The sequence below is a fragment of the Acomys russatus genome, chromosome 18 (genome assembly GCF_903995435.1).
Source record: "Acomys russatus chromosome 18, mAcoRus1.1, whole genome shotgun sequence".
NCBI classification, from domain to species: Eukaryota; Metazoa; Chordata; class Mammalia; order Rodentia; family Muridae; genus Acomys; species Acomys russatus.
In genome coordinates this window covers 39127436-39138361 of record NC_067154.1, presented here as the reverse complement: position 1 = coordinate 39138361, position 10926 = coordinate 39127436, and positions in this window count along the sequence as shown.

Genomic DNA, 10926 nt, shown 5'->3' with positions numbered 1-10926 from the left:
TAAGGTCAATCCAGAGAGAGCCCTAGTGCTGAGAGTGGGAAGTGGAACCAGAATTCCACCCCTAACCCAGAAGAAGCTAACTGAAGAAGAAAAAAAATAGTCTTCTCCAATGAAGTCTCACTGGGTATGTTAATCAGTATTCAAGGTAGACCCCATGCCCAGTAGTTGAAGCCGAAAGTATTTTTGAACATCCTATGTTCGTTGCAGCTTTATTCCTAATAGGCGGACTGGGGACAATGTAGATGCGGTACATTTACACAATGGGACACTACTCAGCTATTAAAAAAACAAATGAATCATGAAATCTGCAGGCAAATGGAAGAAACTAGATAAGATCATTCTGAGTAAGATAACTCAGGCCCAGAAGGATTCCCATGCTACTCACTCACAAGTGGATATTAGCCATATGATACGGGATAACCTGACTACCATCCACAGACCTAAAGAAGCTAAGTAACAAGGAAGACCCTAGGTTGAACTACATGAGATATGGAATTTCAGCAAAATGCTGTTCTGGTTTTGTTTCTTTTACTATGAGAAAATACCCTAAGGAGAAAAGGTTTAATTGTGTCCACAGCTCCAGGTTACGGCCCATCTCTTCAGGGAGGGACAGGAAACAGGATGAGATGGGAGCAGGAGGGATCACATGTGGGGAGGACTGAGGGAGAGAGTACTGGGAGAAACACCTGGAATGGTGGGGTGTCTCCGGCACATGCTAGAAACCTCCCAGTAATCTCTGGGGGGTGGCCCCATCTAAGATTCACAACAATTGGGGCATGGGGAGCCTGAACCTACCATCTCCTTGAACCATGCAAGGCTTCCATCGGAACAGTTGTGACACCAACCTGACCACAAAACCTTACACCCACAATTTGTTCTGCCTACAAGAAGTGCGGGGCTAAAAGATAGAGCAGAAATTGGGGGAATAGCCAACCAATGAGTGGCCCAGCTTGAGACCCATGCCATAGGAGGGAGCCCACCCCTGACACTATTAATGATATTCTGCTATACTTCCAGATAGGAGTCTAGCATACCTGTCATCAGAGAGTTCATCCAGCAACTGATGGAAACCGAATGGATGGCCTCCATAGGCTCATATATTTGAATGCTTTGTCCCCAGTTGGTAGAATTGTTTGGACTGGATTTGAAGGTGTGGCTTTGTTGGGAAAGTTTTATCCTTGTTAGGGGAGGTGTGTCACTGGAGGTTGTGTTTGATGGGTCAAAAGCCAACACTATTTCTAGTCTCCTCATGTGTTTTATTGAGAATTTATATGTCTCAACACATGTATGTATATATGTATATCCAAGAATAATATTTGTACATTTATTGTACATAATATATTAAATACACTAAATATGTCAAATGTATTAAATATGAAATTTATTAATACATAAAATCTATGTACTGATATATTAAACATTAATATTTAATACATATTAGATAAATGCATATTTTTAATGTATCCACTGGCGGCCAGGCATGATTTGCATACCTTTCATCCCAGTATTAAAAAGGCAGAGACAAGTACATCTCTACGATTTAGAACTCAGCCTTGTCTACATACTGAGTTCCAGGCTAACTAAGGCATAGCAAGGCCTTATCTCTGGGTCCAGAAAAACAAAACCAAAGCAAAAATAAACATATCAACTAACTGGTAGGAAATAACATGTGTTTTATAATTGAGAATGCCAGTGACAGAAGTGGAATATTGAGCCTGATTTAAATATTTAAGTGTTTAAACTTCACCTGCTGTTTTCTTTTTGTTTTTCATTCTTTCCATTTCCTGCAGGACAAGGGTTGGGGCAAGTGCTGCACTTACACTAACCAAGGACAATACAAGTAGTAAACATTTAATCCCTAATCCTATCTAGCCAATGGACAGGACATTCTCTATAGTTATGTGGAGAGTGGGGACTGACTCTGACATGAACTCTGGTGCCCCATATTTGACCACCTCCCCTTGGTGGGGAGGCCTTCTGGCACTCAGAGAAAGAATAAGCAGGCTACCAAGATGAAACTTGATAGCCTATGACCATATAGTGGAGGAGGAGGTCCCCTCAGTCATAGACCTAGGTGAGGGGAATAGGGTGAAAGCGGGAGGGAGGGAGGAGCGGAAGGATACAAGTGATGGGATAACAATTGAGTTGTGATCTGAATAAATTAATTAAATAAAAATAAAAATTTTAAAATATTTTTTATTAATTTATTCTTGTTACATCTCAATGTTTATCCCGTCCCTTGTATCCTCCCATTCTTCCCTCCCTCCCATTTTCCCATTATTCCCCTCCTCTATGACTGTTCCCGAGGGGGATTACCTCCCCCTGTATATGCTCACAGGGTATCAAGTCTCTTCTTGGCAACCTGCTGTCCTTCCTCTGAGTGCCACCAGGTCTCCCCCTCTAGGGGACATGGTCAAATGTGAGGCACCAGAGTATGTGAAAAAGTCATATCCCACTCTCCACTCAACTGTGAAGAATGTTCTGACCATTGGCTAGATCTGGGTAGGGGTTTAAATTTACCGCCTGTATCATACACCCATCAGAATGGCTAAGATAAAAAATTCAAGTGACACCACATGCTGGCGAGGATGTGGGGAGAGAGGAACACTCCTTCATTGCTGGTCGGAATGCAAACTAGTACAGCCACTTTGGAAATCTATCTGGTGCTATCTCAGAAAATTGGGAATAGGGCTTCCTCAAGACCCAGCTATTCCACTCCTTGGAATATACCCAGAAGATGCTCCAGTGCACAACAAGAAAATTTGCTCAACCATGTTCATAGCAGCCTTATTCATAATAGCCAGAACGTGGAAACAGCCTAAGTGTCCATCAGTAGAAGAATGGATAAAGAAACTGTGGTACATATACACTATGGAATACTACTCAGCTATTAAAAACAAGGAATTCCCAAAATTTGTGGATAAATGGATTGAGCTAGAAATGATCATAATGAGTGAGTTAACCCAGAAACAGAAAGAATCAAATGGTATATACTCACATATATCTGCATACTAGCCCAAGGGGCATGTCCCACGAAAGCCTTCACTTACCAGGAAACTGGGACAGAGGGGAGGACATCCTATTAGGACTCTAAATGAGAGAAGCATGGGAGAATAGCAAAGTAGAAGGATCCAGAGGGTCCTAGAAACCTACAAGTAGAACATTATGATAGGCAGATTTGGGCCCGGGGTCCCGCTCAAACTAAGGCACCAGCCAAAATAATTTTTTTTTAAAAAAATTCCAGGTATCAGCGGAGCAGAGGGTCAAGAAGCAGAAGGTCCACAGGAGTGATGGGACTGGGTTTTCTAAGGGTAGTCAACTCTCAACTCAGGAGGCAATGGCAGAATCAGAACTGAGGAGGCAGCTGATGATCCAGGGCATGAACAGTAGGCATGGGTATTACTTACCCAAAAGAAGCTAGCCAGTTAGTAAATATACTGAGATTGCTGGAAGTTAGTTTTCTCACTGTCAGAGAAACAGAAAGAAAATAAATTATTTACAAAGAATATAATTGCTGTTGTATTGGAGACAGAAATAAATTCACATGTATGGTGTCCCAGTAGTTTAACAAGTCACTTCATAAATAGTAAGTCGATGTTATTAGAAACAATACATAAATAGATGTATATGTTATAAATAATTGTGTTTATTATATATATATATATATATATATATACACACACACACACATTTTTTACTGTTTACTTACAAAGACAAAAATCGTAAGACATATAGTACAAATATTACATCTCATGTCTTCATTTTGCTGACTGTGTAGATTCTTTCATATTAACTAGTCTCCTTGGAGATATTGCTGATCTCAGAACTGAGGCCTAGGAAGCACAAGATGGCCCTCAACCTTTTGCTGAAATCTGGGAATCTCCCAATGAGTGATGTAGGCATCTAAATAACAAAGGTACAAAGGAGAATAGTATTGAAGTGGCAATTTTGAGCCAGTTTCAATATGAAATAATGATAAAGGAAGCAATTGAAGAAGAAGGTAAGCTGACCTTCAGGAGAGCAGCTTGGAAATACAGAAAATATAGTAGAAAGAGTAAATGCCTCTTGGTCATCATTGCAGTGTTAAGGGGGAGTTCAAAAAAGCTGTGACTGATTAACAGGCAAAGGGAAAAATATAAACTCTAAAGGCACTAAAATTAAATAAAAATATCAAGAAAATCACAATAGTAGATGCTATAGAAATATGAAATAAGTAATTGAACCAGTTAACCTGTTAAGCCATGAAGAATATACAACTCTACTTCAAATAAATCAAATTCCGTGCTGTTCAAAAAGGACACCCTAAAATTCAGATACACTAATAAGATAAAAAAGAAATAAAGAGTAAAAAGCCTAAAAAGATACACAATAAAACGTAGGATGTCAAGGATGTTTCCAAAAATAGATGAGACAAAATAAACTTAACATTTTAATACTTAGTGATAGCAAAAACGAGAGTCTCTAAAAGATGATAAACACTTCAGTTCTCCAGAAAGACATAAGAATTCTAACTCTGTGTTGCCTAAAAATATAACCTCAAATTATTTAAAGCAAGAGCTGACAGAAGTATAAGAAGTGCTACACTAATCTGCATACCAGGAGATTTAAGCACAGCTCTCTCAATAATGATAAATCACTTAGTCAAAAGTTAGTGAGATTCTGAAAGCTTTGTACCATAAAAACTAACAAGGTTATCTAACAGAAGCCCATAGAGCACAGAAACTAACCACACTCACAGCTGGAGGGATGCTTTCACTTTCAGCAGCCAAGGGGCACTTAAGTTGATATTTTAAAAGACTGCCAAGGAGACCACAGTTCCAGTACTACTGGCATTTTGATCTAAGTCTTTATTGTGAGAAATCCCTGTGTAGCATAAGATATTTACTAATACGTCTGGTCTCTGCTTTTGAGGCTCCCGGAGAAGTACCCTTTCCCCTCCTAGCTCTCCATCTTGAAGTGTAGAAGGCTTAAGTCAGTACATAAAAAAAAAATCGTAAAACATGGGTAATAATAGGTTCTTATGGCAGAGACATTTCTTGTGCAAGACTCAAAAAGACATAGGAAGAAAACTAAAAATGAATACATTAAAATTAAGAACTTTTATTGATCAAAACTTATCATGAAAAATATGAAATCATAAGCCACCTAACTGGGGAAACATATTCCCTAGCTGCTAAGACATTATATTTGGAATATAGACACTTTGCCAAGCATGGTGGTGTATGTCTTCAATTCTGGAAGCTGGAAGGCTCAGGCAGAGGACGGTGAATTTGAGACTAGCTGGACAGTACAAAAAAACCTGAGTTGTTTCTTAAATTAATACAAGAAAATGAGAAACATAAATGATAAAGGCTTTCCTAGGCAAAATATTAAAACAGACAAAAAACAGATGACAATATTCTCAAACATAGAAATAAAAATATAAATTAAAACAGTGGTTGGGTTCTAGCTCATAACAGCTAACTTTCCAAATATTTTAAAATGTTATAACAGCAAATGTTGGGAAGGATGTGAAGCAGTTGTTTCAACTTAAGTTCATATAATAATTTGAAAAGTAATTTGTTCATTCATGTGTAGATGTATCCTCACTTTAGGACCACTCCTAGGTATATGCTTTAGTGCATTAATATGTTCAGGATGCTGTAAGAAGATATTGTGGATCTGGTCAATTAAACCACACAAAAAGTTGTTTCTCACTCTTCTAACACATGGGAAGTCTAAGACCAAAGTACCTGATAATTGGGTTTCTGGCGAGAATGCCCACTCTGCCTATACATGGCCTTCTTTGTTCTTCTATTTTCTTTCCTTGGTGTATACGCATAAAAGCAAGAGAGGAAAGAATAGCAAGAGAGGAAAATTAACGTGGAGAGTAGATAGGTGGGAGGTAAGTGGAAAAGATTTGGTAGGGGAAGGGGAAGAGTGCAGGAGAGACCTTAAGACCTCGTCCTTTCAATTTCCTTTAACCTTAACTAAGTACTGAGACCCCTTACTCTAAATACAGTCACACTGGAGGTTTGAATTTCAATATGAGAATTTGGATTGAATTCACAAATTAAGTTCATACCACCTAAAGAACATTTTGCTTATGTCCACTAGTTCACTATTTATGTGACCAGTGTTACTCATCACCAGGACATAGCTTGGTGAAAGCTCAACTCAATTATGATCTCAATTTCCTAATTAGCAGGTTATACAAAGCATTGTAGAACACAGAACCTATGTGAGCTGATCCAGGCTCACATAGAGGAGTCATTCTAGGCTTCTGACAAAAATACAGTGGGCAAGTGTCTGCCTGACATATGCAAGGTCCTTGGTTCACTCTTCAACACCAGAAAAACAAGACAAAGGCGGAGCTAAGTGAAATGGTGATTTGATGTCTTTAAGTCCTGAGCTGCATTTTTACACAAGCTGAGACAGTATATTTGATCATTTAATCCCTCTTAATTTATACATGCTTCAGATTTATCCAAATTGAGTCAAATGAAAAGAAATGCTTGTTGTATGTACACTTACCCCTTTTCACTACTTCTGAAGATGAAAAACAAAGACTAATGAAAAAGTTAAATTAATAAGCTAAGAATAAGTATTTATGACAATAACTTCAAAGTAGAAGAATAAATACACAAGGAAAAGCATTGACTTGGGTTATCACAATAGCTCTTAACAAAAAGGTAGATTATATTTGAATAGGAGGCCTGAAAGACAGCTTAGTGGTTAAGAGGAAGCAGCCAACTGAGAGACTGTCAACAGTCACACAAGAAATGATATGGTAATAACTTGACAACCTTAAATTCTCTCTTCCAATAAGAGAGTCACTAAAGGATACCGATTTGAAGATGTGGACTTAACAATTGAAGCTTTTGCGTTGTCTCTGAAAAGGCCTGGGAGGTGGCTCAGTTAGAAAGCTTGCTGCACACGTATAAGGGCCAGACTTTGACTCTCTAGAACTAAGTGTATATGGGATGGGATGGTCTCCCACTGGGAACCCAAGAGCTCCAAAGGTAGGAGCACATGACTTCCCGGAACAAACTGGCTAGCTCAGGTGGGTCTATAGGAAAGCTCTGGGTTGGACTGAGAGAACCTGTCTCAATGAATAAGGCGGGGAATGATAAAAATACTCTCGACACCAACCTCAGGCCTCCCCCCACATTGCAAGCATGTGTGTGAAGAGTCGCATACATATACATGCCTGTAAACATGCACATAGGCATGCACATCACAAATACCCAAACACACGATGGAAGGTTTACTACAGAGTAGAACTGTCAGTGAGAAAAGAATGAGATGGACACAATAAAATGAAGAAAAAATGGTCTTTAATGGCTTTCCACCGACACTGAAGCACTTACTCTTTTGTTTACTAATCTAGTCGCAGTATGAACCTGGGAGAGCGGGGCCTAAACAATGAAGCAGACTAAAGTCTCATGCAGTAGCTGACCTTTTTCAGAGTATCAGACAATTTAAACGCTGAGGGTTAAGAACAGTCACCTGAGTACAATCTTAGGGAGAAGCCACATGTTTTTCCACAGTCATATGAATACTGGCAGCCGAAGTAAACTCACTCCCATCTGCTTCACCTGGGAGGGACGCAAAAATACACCCCAAGAACAATTTTGTGTTTTGAAGAAGAAATTGCTTTCACAAGATTCTTGCATTATTTTTGAGGGGAGTTTTCTCACAAGCACTCAGGATTCTCACAGGACTCCTTTCCTGGACTGTGTTCCAGACACTCTTGTTTTCTGTGTAGTAGGTATCTGGGAATTTGTCTCTCTAGCCTACATCATCGCTCCATTTATCAAAACTTTTCCCTTCTGAGACAGTTCTGAGCCATAGATGTTAGCAGATGTTAAGACTATCCCCCAAAACTGAGCTTCAACTTTCTCTGCCATGCTGGCCTTGGAATTAAAGCTTTGGGATTCCAAATTAAGCTGAACTGATCCAAAAGCCCCCAAATAATTATTATTAACATTAGTAGAGAACTGTTATTCTAAAGTCCACATAGTAGCTCATTTAGCCATCAGAAGAATGCAGCAAAGTAGATATGCCAATTTTATCTTTTTGTAGTAAATGAATTAAAGTAGAAAAAGGGAGCCTTGATATGCACACTAGGTTTTGAATTTGTTTCACGTATCATTCCACACATTGACCCCCAGCACTTGATAATTCCTTTTGTACAGTTTCTTCGCTTACAAACGTACATTTATGTCAAGGGAGCCCAAGAAATGTCTTTCCTAGACTCCCAACTTGAGTATCAAGGAGCTAGCGCTCAGTCTATTTCTGTAGCTGGAGTTAAAGGAACTGAGCATGACTGCTGACAGATGCATGAATCTTCTATGTGGAATCCAGACAGAGAAACAGAAGACACCTTGAGAAGCGTGTCTTCTGAGCTCAGAGATGATTTGATGGGGGTGTGTGAGTCTCTGCTCTCAGTCACCCCTGAGACTAACTGGAGCCCTAACCTTCCATTAAAGTGATGATGTGAGCTTATTCAGGCCCCTTTCAGGATAAACTAGCTTAAAGTTTAAAGCTTGCAGGTAGGAGTCATGAGTAATTAAGGATAGTAATCGGTATCGCTGTGGGAGAGTCTTTAGCAATGCTCGGGCATCCAGTAGGATAGCAGATTGCTGAGTTAGTAGTGGCTGGGGATTCAGAAGGCAGATCTTTTAGAAAGGCAGGGTCACAAATACTTTGAATAGATGAATGGGAGATATATAAAAAAAATCAGTGGAGTTAGAAGGAAGCCTTTCACTGTGGACAAGACACAGAACCCAATGTACATGAGCAAAGGTTTTAACTTCCCAATACCACTACCACCACCATCACCTGCCTCTGTACCTTTCTCTCTGTCTCTATCTCTGTATCTCTGTTTCTGTCTCTGTCCCTATCTCTGTCTCTGTGTGTGAGAGAGACAGAGACAGAGACAGAGACAGACAGACGCAGAGAGAGGAGGGGGATGGAGGGAGGGAGGGAGGGAGGGAGGGAGGGAGGGAGGGAGGGAATGAGATAGAGAGGAGTTGTGGAAGGTGGGTCAGCAGGTCAGCAGTTAAAGCATTTATACACATAGTATGTTGGTTCTGAAATTTGGAAGCCCTGAACCCAATAAATGCTGCATGGACAATGTGGCCTGTTTGTAATCTCAGTGCTCAGAAGTCAGACATAGTGTATCTCCAGAGAGAGCTGACTAGCCACACTAGCCAGATCAGTACTCCGGCACCAAGAAATTGTATCTTGGGGAACAAAGTGGCTATTGACAAAGAGTCCCCAAGTCAAGTTCAATTCATTTTGTGCACACACACACATACACACACACACACACACACACACACACACACACACACAGAGAGAGAGAGAGAGAGAGAGAGAGAGAGAGAGAGAGAGAGAAGAGAGAGAGAGAGAGAGAGAGAGAGAGAGAAGCAGAAACAGAGACAGAGACAGAGATAGAAAGAGATACAGAGAAATATACACACACACAGGAATGTAAAAGAAAAGGGAATCATTACCTTTTTTACATACTGCAAGGATTAAATGAAATAATCCACACAAAGGTTTTAACAGTGCCTGTGCAAATAGTGTTCACTCTGTAGAGTTGAGATATGAACCTGGTACTGGTACCATGTAGACACAGATCTACAGACAAAGGGACGTTTGAGCTGATAGTTTGTACAAATTCAATTATACACTAGAAAGTAACACCTGTTCCCCTCTCCTCTTGTCCCATACCTTCTTGAATATCCCTTAACTCCCAATACAGACAGGACCAGACCCTCACATAGTCATTCTATTGAGGCTCACATAATAGTCTTAAAAATAAACATAAATGCATTGGTGGGGAACATAACCTACAGAGCCAATACAGACCAAAATCGAATCTGAGACCCCACTAACCATTCTACGGTATTTTAAGTTCGTCTTTGCAAACAAAAGGCCTAATTATTAGAACATGGATATATAAACAATTATTTCAACCCTAATGATAATTTTCCTGCTTGGATTTGAGGTTTGTATTTTTTCAGTGAGTGATGAAGAAACTTCCAGATGGAGAGGTTTAATTTGTGAGATTTTTTCCCTAGTCTATTCACATTGGCTTTAACATCCGTTTTAAATTACAGAGAGAGAATCCCCAAAATTTCGAATAGCCCCAAGAGATCTGATGAAATAGCTAATCTCCTTTCATGAGAATGCTAACAAAAGCAATTTCTTACCAAGCTATATACTACCTATTGGGACTGATAATGAATACGCATTATGGTAACCTTTGAAGGCAGGAAGAAGAAGCCCTTTTGGGGAGGTACATTTATTACATGGTGGGCATCTCTCAGTGTGTGGACGCTCTTTTGTATAGATACAGCCTTCATGCAGCTATGCCAGGACTTCCTGTCTTTCTGTTCCTCACAACACCTCTGAACTTACAAAATCCATCCCATAACACTCCACAATTATAGTCAGTAAATACCAAACATGAACATGCTGAACAGCTTTCTCAGTGTTCTATGTTGCTTTCTTTGGAAAGACACTAAGTTGCATAGCTGATTTTAGACTTGCTGCTGATTTCCTGTTACAGTTTGTAGAACTGATATTTGTGTTCTTACGGAGTTCTGTGATTATTTACTTATTTGGACACCAAAAGGGAGGGGGACTCTTGCATGATGTCACCTAAATATAAAATAGCAGCACTTACTGGCAGTCTCCTACAGAGGGCACCTTCACCTTATTGGAAACCCATGTGAAAGAGAACCTCAGTGGGTACCAGAGAAAGGACCATTAAAGGCAGCAGCAATCCTGCTTGTTTTCAGGGACCAGTTTTCTCCATGGTGTCTTTGTTACCTTATCTTTAATGAAAAAGAGCTGGCACCCTCTGTCCAATGATTGCTAGATACAGGATACTAACAGGATCTTATTACTATGTTCAGCTTGCTTGTGGGTGAG